Source organism: Drosophila suzukii, chromosome 2L, assembly GCF_043229965.1.
Source record: "Drosophila suzukii chromosome 2L, CBGP_Dsuzu_IsoJpt1.0, whole genome shotgun sequence".
NCBI lineage: Eukaryota > Metazoa > Arthropoda > Insecta > Diptera > Drosophilidae > Drosophila > Drosophila suzukii.
The window spans coordinates 23,137,376-23,151,908 of NC_092080.1; the positions used below are offsets into that span (position 1 = coordinate 23,137,376).

Sequence of the window (14,533 nt, forward strand, 5' to 3'; positions counted from 1 at the left end):
CGCCGATTAAATGAACCAGCCAGATGTTCTATCTATACATTCACATTTGTGACGTGTACAGCTGATGATGATGCTAAGCAGTTTAAATCAAATTATCAGCATGAAAAGATCTCAAATTAAATTGTTTTTGTTGGAATAACCAAAATTGGAAAATTACAGGCAAAGTTGCATTCAAGCGAAAAAGATCGCTCTCGCCGAATAGAAGTTGATAATATTTTCGGGGTGTGTGTCATCGTGTTCTTTCGGTTTAACCTCCACCTCCCTTTGTTGAGGTCACCAGTCAAAATATTGCGTATTCGCAGCGTTGACGTGACGCCATTGTGGCTGGCAGAACGATAACGAAACTGGGCCCAAACTCAAGGGAATTCCACGGAAGAACGCCAAGGAAATGAATGAAAATCAACTTTCAAGTAAGAGTTGCGTAATCAAAAGGGGGGTGGGGTTCTTTCTGTGGTCTTAGCCAAACGAATGCGTGGGAAACAAACACACCACAACAAACACGAATAAGCTGACAACCTCAAATGGTCTGTGTGGGCAAAAGAACAACAATGATTCGTTAAGGAAAGCCCAAGAACAAGAAGGGAAAACAGCATAAGATAGAGAAAAATCAATGATTTCGTTGGCTCTCGTAGAAATGCCCTCAATCATGTTTGCACAATTAAACTTTTTGCGCTTAGCTTCCTGGGGAATTTGCCATTTGGTTTCCCTTGTTTATTGATTTCTGATTAATGCCCGTTCGGCTTTGGGGAGAAGGACACTTTTATTGGCCCATTAAGGACGCCGTGACATTGAAGGAAAAGCGCCAGTCAAGGCGATTAAATGTTTGCCTTTTCAATGACTAGTCTTTTCCTGTATTGATTTGAAGTGTTGTGCCCTATTGGGAGGTATATTTACTATAGAGACTAGGTATGGCATATTAGGGATCCTTTTGCGGTTGGTTTCGACATTATTTTGAAATTTAGATAGTTTTGGGGATAGTTTCAGAGAAAGAATGGTGTGATAATCGATACCATTGTTTAAAATTGAAATACATATTTTTAATACGTCTTGGCAGTAATGGTTTTAAGTTCATATGAATGAAAAACTTCCAATATGTGCGTTTAACAATTATTTTTGTAATTTTAGCTTATTTTTAAACTAACTTCAAATGTTGATTTATTTTTCCACAAAAGACCAGTCATGCGTAACAAACAAATGCATGCCAGCTGTTTCTAACATAAAAAATTCTTCTTTTTGTATAGATTGCTACTTTTTTCACCGATTTGATAACCCTGGTAAGCCACCTGAGTTTTGCCTTGCCAAGGAACTTTGTATATGTTTGTGCACCCCCAAATATCCAAGGCTTTGACCTCACCCAACCATCAAATCAAGCAGCGATTCCCCGCGAAATCCCTCAAATAATCTTAAACAATTAGTCGGAAATGCTCAGAAATGTTTGATGTTCGTTTAATGTTGATCAGATGTGAAGAATATTTTCAATTGGATAATTTGCCATTTATTTTGTTCTGGTCAACACAATGAAATCATAAGCCGAAACGAATTAACTAACAACACAAGCACAAATAATTAGAATTTAGAATTGGGTGACATTACCTTTTAATAAAAATATTTCCGTTATTAAAAGCGATTTCTAAATTGTTTTTGTTTTCCATGAATGATACTTTTTTGGTCACTGGTGTTGGATGTAATTATTTTAGTAAACTTTTCTGGGTACTTTATCGCGTACGAGAAAAAAAAGAGAACTAACAAATGGGCGCGAAATTCTAGAAATTATCTATGCAGTAAGAGCGAGCGAGAGCGAGTTGTAAGAGCGAGAGAGAGAGAGGCCAACACACACGCACACACTCAAATCAACCGAGGCGTTTTGAATGAAAGATTTTTTGGTAGCTGCCTTTTCTTTCACTTTTTGATTGCTCAGATGCAAATTTTCATTCCGTTTACTCGCTGATTTTATATAACCAGCTGAAACACTTTGATTTGGTTTGGCTTTGATTTATTTTTTATTTTCTATTTTCTATACAACTTGAAATTGTTGTAGATTTATTTTGTGGCAGGCACACTCACACACACACACGCCACGCACACCAAGCACCCTCAACGCACACAAACGCTCGGCGATGATGTCCGAATACGACTGACTGACGACAGCAGCGAAAACTTCCGCGTTTGCCACAAAAACAAGACACAGGAAAATGGCTTTTTCTGCACAGCAGTGGAAATCGAGCGATGAAACACGAACTTAATTCTTGCAAATACTTTTATCAAATTTTATTAGAGAATTTTTAATGTTTTCCAACGCTGCAAAATGTTGTATTTCGCCAGCTTGTTTTTATGTTTGGTTTAGCAAGAAGCCAAAGTGTAGATTGACTGACTGAGGGTAGGATTTTTTTTGTTGCTAGCTTTTTGTGGCGCGTTCATCGCCCAACCATGCAGATGAGAGAGACGGAGAGAGCCGTGCAGAAAGAGAGCAAGCGCGAGTTCATTTTCGCCAGAAAAGGCGAGAGAGCGAGAGCCACGTGAGAGCCGCAATTTTCGCAAAGAAAGTGAATTTCGAGCTCTCGCCAAAAGAAAATTTGTATCTGAATTTTCCGTTGGTTTTTCCCTCGCAATTTGAGTTTCGTTTCCGTCTAATTAGCTCTGGCCTGCAGGGGCCCTTTCTATCTTTCTATCTTTATTTCCTTCCTTACATCTCTCTATTGCTCTCTCTCTCTCTTTCTCTGTTGATGTATACATAAATATAGAACACATAGGGGTTTGGGTGAAGCATAAATAACACCTGCTCCTGTTTTGGGGCCCTCACTTTTCTCACGCCTGCGCAAATCGGCCAAGAAAGCGTGCTAGCCCAACGATATATTTGTATATATAGAAAATACAAGGAAAAGAACATAAATTCATCGTTATCATCTGTAATAAGTGGAAGAGAGATGGGCTGCGATTGCATGTGTCTGTGCAGAAATGAACCCTGCACAATAGGCCAAAAACCCAGAGAGAGAAAGAGAGAGAGAAGTGCCTCTCAGCTGTCCCCATTTTTTGAAAGTTCTCCTCGGCTGGCCAAAATAATTACACCAATTTATAAATTATCAACGAGGCGAAACCGTTTGAAAGGTCCTTCCTCAAGGCTTCCTGGAAAGGCAATGGCAGCGAAGTACCACAAAAAATGTACAATATTGCATGGAGGAATGAAAGAATTTCCTGCTAAGGAATTTCAATGACAAGGTAAATCAATGTCAGTGGAGGAATTGAAGGAATTTCCCGTGCTTCCGAACTGAATAGCTAGTTTTTCAGGGGGCATTCTAAGGACACCCCGACATTAATTGCTTACATGCGGGCCCGTCCCATCCTATCCCATTCCCTGCTGTTCTGATTACAAGTGGAGCATGACCCACATAGTCAAATAAACAAACCATAAAAATCAGCTATGCGAATATATGTTCAGAACAAAACGCTCAGAACCCTAAGAAAACATTTGAATTTCGGTGCGTGTGGGTCGTAACTGGGAAAAGGGAACAAAGGGACAAACTTAGACTGATTCTTGTCATAAAAACGAAACCCTATAAAATGTAAGGCTTCTGTGTTGATAAGGCTAAATAGAGCAGTTAGATAGGGAAGTTGAAATTGTGCCAAAAGAATTAATGCCTCATCATGGTTGGTTACTAGGCGTATACGTAATATTGTATAATGTGCAAGAAAACACAATCGCTCATTGAAAAACAGGGAAGTTTTCTTGGAAACTAAGCGTTTTCGAAATATACTCTATCTTAGTAGTTAAGTTAACCATAACGTACCTTCCCTACTTGAAAAATTTAAAACTATATTTTTTAAACGGGGCGTATACGCAATAAATCGAAATCGAATCCCATTGGCGAAACACGTATCTATATACCATTAAAGCTAATAAAAAGGAAAATTATTTGGGTTTCCTCTTTAGACAACTACATTTTATAATTTGTATAGCATACTTAGCTGAATATTGTTACCAAACCCCTATTTAAAAAGCACCACTCAAAGTAGGCTATTAGAAAGGCTATACATTGCCCCATAAATCACATTGTGCTATGTAAAAACATTTAGCTCTGACTAATAGATGCTAATAGATACAAATTATAGGAGCACATATAAATATATGTATGTCCCACGCACAGGTTTATACTTACTACAAAAATGTGCTAAGAATGCAGAGATCGTCATTAACATACCTGAAAATAAAAGAGAAAATACATTAAATACACTCGTCTCAAAATATAATAAATTAAAATAAATTAGGTTATTATCAGTCATGCAGTGCAGTTCATTGATATTTTTTTTAGCACAATAAGGCAATTGCAGGTAAATCAATCACTATTAAAGACATTTTCGAGAAGTAAATAACGATTGATAAGATTAGAAGCGCAGGAAGTGTTGGAGGGTGAAAAACTGATTAGATGACGAAGCTTGAATGCCCCGCTTTGTTCACTTTTTATAGAGCAATCATCTACGCTGCCTGGGACTTAAAGAGCCCAAAGTAAACAAAACTGGTTGCCTGTAATTTTCCACATGGCAATGGGTGCAGTCCCCAGACCAGTTCTGTAAAAGGTCGCCTCGATGGTCACGATCAATTCCACTCTCAAATTATGTCTTTTTTCGACTATAGAGCAGAAAAGCTGGCCAGTAAAGCTTTGAAAGGTAGAATTGACCTAGTCATGGTATTGACACTCTAATTATGATTTACGTGGGCTACAAACGGGAGCTTTGTATGTTAAAACATTTAAAAAGGATTTTAGCTTTAAGTAGATGGAATTAAGCCATGGAAAATTTTTGTCTTTATAAAGAATGGGATATTAGTACCTTAAAACTAACGTTAATACATTTAATCGGTCAGAATCGCGAGGAATTGACTGGACAGTGAATAATATGCAATTTTCAAATAATAAATTACATCACACATTTTAGTTTTTAACACTTTAGTTCAACTTATCTCTTAAAAAAATATATTAAATAATATAAATTTTTAATACAACACTTGACTTTCTGAATTCCTATAAAATTAATGTTATTTTAAAAATTGTTTAATATGTGTATAAGCATAGGGATACTTAAAAAATTACTTTATATTGCACTAAAGAGCGTCCCCATGTTTATTTTTAATATTTTAAATATTAATGTTTTTCCATTTACATAATTTACATAGAAAACCTTTCTATAATTTGTTCTAGTTTTGGAGGTTATAGACTGATCCGCAACTTTGTCAGTTGCACAACACGTGGTAGACCGAAGCTCACCTGAAAAGATCCAGGTTATTCATGATAACCCAAGGGAAGACGATAAGAACAGCTCGCAGACAAAGTAGGGAAAATGGAAACAACGAGGCAGTAGAAGGGAAATCAAAACGCTGATGTGTGGGGTCAATGAAATTGAAATGCAATTGTCAGAAGCTTTCCGATGTAGGGGGAACTCGAAAGGTAAGCTATAGGCAAAGCCAAACAAAAGCTTGGACCGATCGAAAAAAGCGGGAGAGATACTAGCAAGAGAGAGAGATAGAGAGAGAACCAGAGAGGGAGAGGAGAGACCAAAACCGGCACAACCAAACAAAGAGCCGAAGCGACAAGAAAACGAGCGACAGCAGCAGCAGCAACAGCACGACAGCAACAGCAACACATCGCTGCCCATCAGCAACATCGTCGACAAACACGAGGAAAGGTTCGAATTCGACTGGCTCAGTGTGACAGCGAACGCCGTACCTGTTGTGTGTGTGTTTCCACAACTTCTGGACTTTTTCCGAGTGCTGTGTGTTATGGCAGCAGGTCCAAACCCTGAGTCAAAACAAAGAGCTTTGTGAGAAGTCCTACATCGCAAGCAACAGCAACAGTTGGCCGATCGAAAAGAGGAGGACTCTGCAGCAAAATGTTCGAAGTCGCCTGCCTGATGTTCATCTTCCCCGGGATCTTCATCCTGCTGCTCATGCTCGTCGCCATGACTGTAATCTAGTTGGAAGTATGTAAAACAAACGGCGGAACGGGCACACAAATTGCGAAACATCAGCTGGCAGTGTGCCCAAATAATCAGCGGAAATTACCGAAAGATTCCTCTTGCGACACCCAAACATATTCCTATTAAAATGTGCTTGATTTGTTGTTTTCATTACCCCCATTATTTGCTTGTTGACCACACTGAAGTGTAATGTGATTTAATTGTATTTTAAAGATTGTATTATGTAAGAAATTGTACCTTTTATACATATATAGTTTTAATTAGGCTTTAAGTTTGGAAAATAAACTTTGAAATCATCTGAGAACCAAAGGTTTTTCGAGGTGGGCAAGGTCTAACTGGCATATATATAATTCCATTGTTGACTGTTATTAATTTAGCCTTATAAACCAGTTTTGCGTGTGATTAAATCTACTTGGCTTCGCTCTGCTGCCCGGCCTTTATTCCAAGTTGTTTACAAACGATATAGAAACAAAGGAGGGGGACTGACTATATGATGGAATATTACAGGTCAATTTATATGGAAAATTGTTTTTACAGTTATTTGAATCTCGCAATAAACTAGTTTATTTATATGTTTCCCTGCAAAAAATATTAAAATACCTAACCAAGTGTGTACTGTGTTGCCCAAACTTGAGTTACCAAAACGTGAGTTGCCCAACTTCCACTTCATATCAGCATATTAAATCTATCACTGTTATTGTGCGCCATAAATAAATGTCTTTCAAAACCGACCAACTGTCATATATAAAAAACCTGGTTATCTTCTACTTCACTCGTATCTGTTATTGATAAGAGCTAATTTGGGACATGACCTCAACTATTTCATTCACAAATGTGAGTGTTTTCTATCTCTCAAATATTTACAAATGCTCTCATAAAAAAACGGAAGAAAAATCTATTTCTAGAACTAGCTGTTGGATATAGCCTATTAAATATGGATGAGGACATCGCAAAAGCTCACACAATTTCCTCGAATTAAAATATCACTCAACAAGTACTCGTTAAAAAGTGAAAGTTTGTCACAAAAACGTAATAAGTGTAAAGACAATTACACGTGTAGTCTGCGTTTGTATATCCACTCGGCGTCATCACTCGTTAAATAAAACACTTTTAAGCAAATAATGAATGAAACAGAAGAGCACTGCGTAAATCATAGCCATTAATTATACACATATTTTTAAAACAAACAAAATCCAGCGCAGTCCATCCAGGGCTTTTTTCGTAGACGTATTATAAATATTTTTATTTGGCTGATTGTAAGTAAACAAGGTAGTTTTCTCTTTCGGATTTCTGTCTGCGTGATTGGAGTGTCGTTGAACTTTTTTAGCAAATTAAAGAACAATGGAGGGCACAAGAAGAGTAACTAATTTAAATATTGACAAAATGTTATAATAATATCATCTCAACTTATATTTATTTCCGTAAAAAAGGCATATATTTAAATTTCTTTTGACAAAATATTAAATATATTGGTGCTTCTTGTGCAGATAAATTATATTTTGAAAGTAGAAGATAATTACAAACTGTATAATTGTAACAAATCCCATTTGTAATATGAAGTGTGAGTCATATTTAGTTCATCTTTTCCTAGCTATCTTTTGTTTTGCTGGCATTCCAGTCGCCTTTTGTGCAAATGGACAAATATTATGGACTGGCTTTTATTTGCTTAACCGAATAAGACCAAATATTGACCCATTGATGAGTGGGTAAAGTCTACTTAGTCTGATTTATAGCAAACTTTGACTGGCTTTGGGGGTATACTTATTTATGCACGACTGCTTGGGAAAACCAAATGCATTTTCATTAAAATGCAACAATTCGTGGAAAAGAGGCCTGCAAAGACATTTGAGACACATCGCGTGCCGTGGGCCCTCGAAGGCAATTTTTGTAATGTTCGGTGGGGTGTTCGACATGGACAAAGTGGGTGGTGCTACTGTAGTGCAATCACCTCCGGAACGAGACCCTTTTTGTGGGTCAGCAGGACTGCAGTTAGCAGGAGCAAAGCCATTGTTGTTGCTATAAATTTTGAATGTTTACCCGTACAATTTCGTGCTCAAATCGGTTTGTCTGCATGCGAGTGTGGTCCCTGGGCCTTTCGCCTTCTCGTATTTTGCATTTCTCGTAATGGGCACTATGAACTCATAGTTCCGGCTGAGACAAGTCAACGTGGCCGCAGTTCATTGCTCTAATTCCCCAACAACAACAAAACGCAAAGGCAGCGAATAATATCGTATGCGTTGAGAGAACGATTCGAATCCCAAAGTGCGGCACGTTCTTAGATATTATTTTCCCTTGATACCCCTGTATCTGTAAAAGTAGAGGGGTCGGTCCTTGGCAAATGTGTAGGATTTATAAAAAGTTATCGAAGGTTAATATTAACTCCAAATCTTTTCTAGATTAATAATATATTACTAAGTTTTAATAAAGAAATAATATTTTGCCTAGCTAGTCTGATCACAGAGTATTTCCCAGTCGAAACAGCAATTTGAAGCCATTGCTTCATGCTTTTGTTCGGATTCAGGCAAAATTGCTTTTATCGCTGCCCATAAAATCACAAATTTCGCACATAATTAAATGCAAAATGGCAGAGGGGAAAATGCAACCGCAAGGCAAAAGGCTGGCTAAAATCAAATTACAACTAATCATAATTTCAGCTTGTTTTCCATACTCATGTTTTTCTTTGTTGCGGTTGGAGTTGCTTTGAAGTTTGACGTTTTTGTGGCCGCCGGTTGGATTGTTGCACTTTTTTTTGGGATTGACTGGGGGAACTTGCCTATGCAATTATTCGAACTGGGCGGCAACACTTTTCTTTCTGTTGTTTTTCTTTCTATTTCTCTATGGCAGTCGCCTGTCTTGGGGCATTTTGGGCTTGTCATGAGGCTTGCGATTGTGCCGATGACTGGAGGGCAAGACATGACCTCCTTTGGCTGCTTTGTGATTTTTCTTGGTGGGCGGAACGTAGCCTACCGAGAAATTACCGCCAAGGGGGTGAGTTTTCAGGTTTTACGACTTAATAAATACGATTAAGTAATATAAACTTAATGGCTAACCTGTTGATACAAAAGACAGAAAGGTCTCTCAAAAGAAAGTGTATACGAAATTCTTTTGACAATTTCACCAGCTTGCGCTTTGCACGTTTGCATAATAATTGATATACCATAATTCAAGCCACGCTCTTCCATTATTTTCCACATTTTGCAAGCATAACATTGCGTGGCCCGGAGTTTCATAAGAATTTCCTTGCATTATGCAAAAATGACTATTAAGTGAAAACTTGTGTCTTTGTCTTTGGCTTAGTCAACAGTTTGTTTTGGACGCATATTTCACTGTCGCCGTTTGTTTGTGCCGCCAGAATGTCTGCCATGTTATTAGCCATATCTTGACGTCTTTCTCCGTGTGTTTTTGTAACCCGAGACCATAATGAACTTAAGCGTTCTAAAAACGCTGTTGTCGACCAACAGCTTTCCTCCCCCACACTTTCCATCTCAGGTTGCTGGTGGCCGGTTGTCTTTGCCCTGGCTTTGGGGGTAAACTAATGAAGCGAACCATGTGCCAACCGTCAGTATATTTTGGTTTATTTTCTGGTTAAACTGTCTCACCTTCGCTCATTAGCTTGGCCAAATAGAGGCAGCTGGCCAAATGGCGAGCAGAATTGCTTTCTGTCTGTGTTTGTGTTTCACATTCGGCTTCTGTTTAACATTGGCCACGTGGCTGTCAGTTCTAGGGAAAATAATTAAAACTTCAGCCTTTTCATGCGGCAACAAGAGTCGGGCAGAAATGCAATCAAATAGTGGGATTTACTAGTGGTGGTTTTTATTTGGAATTGTAATCAATAATCGGAGGATGGGGATATGAAAAATTATGCCAATTAGTCCGATAAAAAATCAGTGATGCCAATACTGTCAGAATACCAAGATCAATGATGCCAGCTCTGTTAAAATATAAAATTTGCTTCTTTAAATTAGCGTAGTTGTTTCTCCATTGTAAGTCATATATAGCCCGCATTTGCTGGGACTTTTATATTTTTCCTATAGTTCTAACCCTCCCAACCGTTAAATCAAATGCATCAATGACGTTTCAAAACAAGCTGAAGTCTTTATCTCCCACCTGGACTGATGACACCTGCCAACCCTGAATTATTCTGCTCACGCCATACCAGAATGCGAAGTCGCAGCTGTCCGAGTATTATCAATTCTAAAGTTCAATCGGAATCTATCAAGATGCGACCAAGCCCAGTAATTCCTTTAATTGCGCACACTCTTTGTACTGTTCTGTTTGTATTTTTGTGTTTATGCAACCGTTTCTCATCGGGAATTATTTTGTGGAAAACAAAGCCAATGGCAATTAAAGTAATTAAAACGAAAAGCGTTAATCGACTCGGACAATATCCAGAGCCTCAAAAGAAACCGCAATAAAGATATTCGACACGCCCGAACGATATGCATCAACATATAGCTACTTAGCTTTTCTTTAAGAGATTAGCAATGCAATTGGAAAGTTGTAAATTAGCAATCTATTTTTGTTAAGTAATTATATCTTGATTGTAATTAGTAAAATTCCGGCTTTTGTCTCTAAAGTGCTGGTTTGGGTTTGAATCTCTACAGTTTTTATGGAATTAAAACTTTGTGCTGAATTTGCAGCCCCCTTTGCACAACCCTCTTATCGGATTTCTAAAATCATTCTAGAGATTTCGCTCTTTATTAAAAACGTATATTTGCACATTTGTCGTTGCATTTTTCCAATCCCTTCCACTCTTCCCTGCATAGGCAATTTTAATAATAGAAAGCCCTTTCCGTTCCAACTTTCTTCTCTCCCCCACAAGAGCCTCCATCGTGAACTATAGTTTCTCCCCTGCCCGCCCATAGACATTTAAAGTGGCAGCCATTTAAATGTAATTTGGCGCACTTTGCTATGTGAAATGAAATAAAGAAAAGTGTATCTATATCTGTATCTGTAGGTTCGTCGCTGGCTCGAGGCCCATCTCGCTTGCGGGAGGGCCTGGGGAAAAGGGTGTTAAATTAACGATTTCCAGTGAACGAGCGAATGTGCCAGACATGATGGCGTCGACATCGGTTGCCATTGTTGTTGCTCGTTAGTCTTCGAAGTCCCCCTGTCTTCCTACACATTTCAACGATGTCTATGTCTATTCCCAATGTATATGTCCCCGGTTAATGCTAATGTAATCGCATCGATTAGTATGGACAGTGGAGTTGGCTTAGGCAGTTAAAGTTCCTCAACCACTTCCTTATGGCCTAGATTTATGGTTATTACAGTTCATGAACTATTGGAAAAGATAACCACATTACCACAGACGCAAAATGTAGTTGATAAACCGGACTTCTACTTCAAAATATAAACTAAAAGTAAAAATATTTATGTATTTAGGTTTTACCTTTGCTAGTGTGACCTTTTTACACATTTTAGAGACAAATATTCACCATTTTCTTATTTCTGCATAATTTAACTAAACAGAGATTGATGTGTTTTTAATAGTAGCTTTTGCGAAATATTCAAATTTGGCACAGAAAATATTCAAATGTGACAAAAAAAAATATGTAATTTTCTTTTAAACCAATTAATTTGGACGGGTAATGTTTTGCAAAACCTTTGGGCCTTCATAGCCCACAATTCATTGACATTGGGGTAAATACTTTGCTTGAGAAAGTGCAAAATGTATTTTTAACTTACCACCCAATAGAAATAAATATAAATATTGCATAACATACCTGAAATAAAAATAAATATTTGATTTATGAATAAACATTTTTTGAATAGGCCTAAATTTAGACTTATCAGACACGATTATTGCATGTGTACATACACGAAAACCAGACAACAAACCGCAATCAATAAATTAAATAAATAAAATATAAAGATGGGAATAAATAAATAACCACGACTCATCGAGTAGGCCATAATTTGAAATGACTTGACAAGATATACTTGTGAAAAAAGACCAATAAATAAATCGTCATATTTGCAGACAAAAGTGGGCGACGAAGAATGATCTTTGGAGGCAGCTGAAGAAAGGGGAAGAATTCCTCTTAGACAGGCCCGAAAACCAAACAAAGCCATCGACCAGAAGAATAAGAGAGAAATCTTCAAGCCAGACAGCAAAGTAAACAAGAAGAATCGTTTCGAGACAGATATCCATCTCTTCTGGGCCAACATACATTACTCTTGGCCATAAAAGACTCGCCTCTGGCCTACACTTCATCACCCCGACTCCTTAAACCATTTCCATAAGATAATTGTTTGTGTGCGGTTCGTTTTTTTGGTTTCTTATTTTCCTTACTTGAATATTATTTTTGGCATGTTTTGCGGCTTTTTTGGTTGCCTTCTGCTTTGTTTTTCTCATTTTTTGGGATTTCGGTTTTGTTTTGCTTTTGTTGTCTGCTCTTTTTTTTGGCCATTGTGTTTTGCTCGGCTGGCTGCAAGCATTTTGTGCCAAAAATAAATGCTGACATCATCCCGAGCAAACCATTCAGCCGCAGCCACACAAAAATCGAGCTCACTTTTGGTTTTGGGGCAGGGGAAGTCAGGAGAAGACCCTCTCGATAAGGAGAGTGGCACAAACAAGCACCACGTTTCATTTGCCTCTCTTGAGTGAGATAAAGCCAAAGTTGTTCAAGATGATGCCTAATTGAAATTCTAATTGGGCTGGGGAGTCGACAGCAGCTTCCATTCCATTGGCTCTTGGCTCCCTCCCCAAAAATGTTCCGAATGTACTGGGGAAACTAAAGGAACACCCGGTTCCCTGGGATTGTTGACCTTGAACTTGAGTCAGTTCGGTCCTCTCCCCAGTAAAATGTTTCTGGACGGCGCACGAACATCTTTTATTTTTATTTTCAGGCAGAATATCATTTTGTGCGCTTTTTGAGTGCATTTGCACTGCATTTGGGGAGAGAAACGGAGATGCTTGAAACCTTTTGACGGAGCTGTACTTCAGATGAAAGAACACGCACGGTGTACCAGTCAAGATGTTTAAAAACCTTTTGATGGAACTTTACTTTAAACTTATTTTAAAAAAGATACAAAGCTTTCAAGTTAAATTAGCTACTACTAGAAATCTAATTTAATGGAAAACGAAGTATAAATTTTATTTATCGATGGTAAAAACTCAAAAGCTACGAAAAGTAGTGTGATGCAACGATTTTTTACTTTGACATTTATTTGTTTGAGCCACTAGATACTTTCTTTTAAATCTCTTGCATCAAGTAGCATTATGTTACCACCTATTAGAAGCAAGTACCAAGTTATCTTTAGAAATCGCAAATAACAGATAAACTTGAACCTACGCCATATAAAAGCTAATTTTGTGTGGGGAATACCAGAAATCGTTCAACATAGTTTAAATACAACAAAATTTCCCGATTAATCACCCGCAAATATACTCGCTCCTTATAAGGCCACATGAAGCGCTATCTTTGAACTTTAAAGGTGATTCACATATGAGTCACTAAAGGTAATTATACGCGTAGTTATACTTTCAAATAGTTTTCTGAGCTAATATGATCATCTCCCATTTTAAAGGAAGTTCACTTCAATTTACAAATGCGTCATTTGGAATTTTTGAGGAAAACATATTGTAAAGGCGGAATTTTTGACATTTGTAGGATTTTTGTGCGACATAAAATGTTATTTATCAGGCGGTGGCAGACCCTCGAAAACATGTGAACTTGTCTTGTCATGGATACCTAATTTAGTGCGCCATTCCCCAACAAAGCCTCGCCTTTGTGGGACCCCATTTTGGTTTTTCGGGCTGGATGGGGAACTATCGAGAGACCCTTTTCACTTTTTGCGCAGTTCGCTGGCGAGAAATTGCGTTGTGGCCAGGGCACCACCTCAAAGGAATTGCTTTTTTATTGCTTATGAGCCAGCAAATGCTAACGCATCATCATCACCATCATCATCGAGAATAAATGCACGAAACACGAAGCAAGAATTACAAGGGAAGTCAAGTTTAGGAATGACATCATTCCAAGTCAAAGCCAAACCAAAAACCAAACCCAAGAACAAATTCGCACAACTTTTAAATGCGTTGAATGTTGATTGAATAGTTGGGTGAGGGAGGCGGGGAAAGCTTCCTTCCTACCGCCAGATTGGTTTTTATAATTAAGCAAAAGGCGGAATGAATACGAAGAAACCTAAGGGCCTCGCGACTGGATTACAAATTGCCTTGGACCACGAAAAGGATGCATTTTGTGATTGCCACATGAATCACCAGCGGGATGACGCAACGTGATTGAAAGCTAAAGGCGAATTGCTGATAGATATTATTGTAACCTTTTTTAATTTGCTAAAATCGGAAATGCCAATGGGGACTTCTCAATAAATATTTTCACAGAAACAAAATAACTCTAACATAAAAAACTTAAAACACATCAATAAAGGGACATAACATTGAATTCATGTATGTGTACTCAATTATTACCAATAATATGTACAAAATAAAATGTCAAAGTTATCAATTTTAGTTAAAAGATCATGCTTAAAATAATTAAAAGTTAATTCATGCCGATTTAATAACACTGATAATCAAAGTTAGACAGATACGCATTTTATA

General features: G+C 37.8%; 1 protein-coding gene across 5 annotated transcripts in view; it reads right to left on the reverse strand.

Moving 5' to 3' along the window:
- bun (TSC22 domain family member bunched) overlaps positions 1-14,533 on the reverse strand; it is a 105,745-nt gene that overhangs the window by 55,101 nt on the left and 36,111 nt on the right. The window lies entirely within an intron of this gene.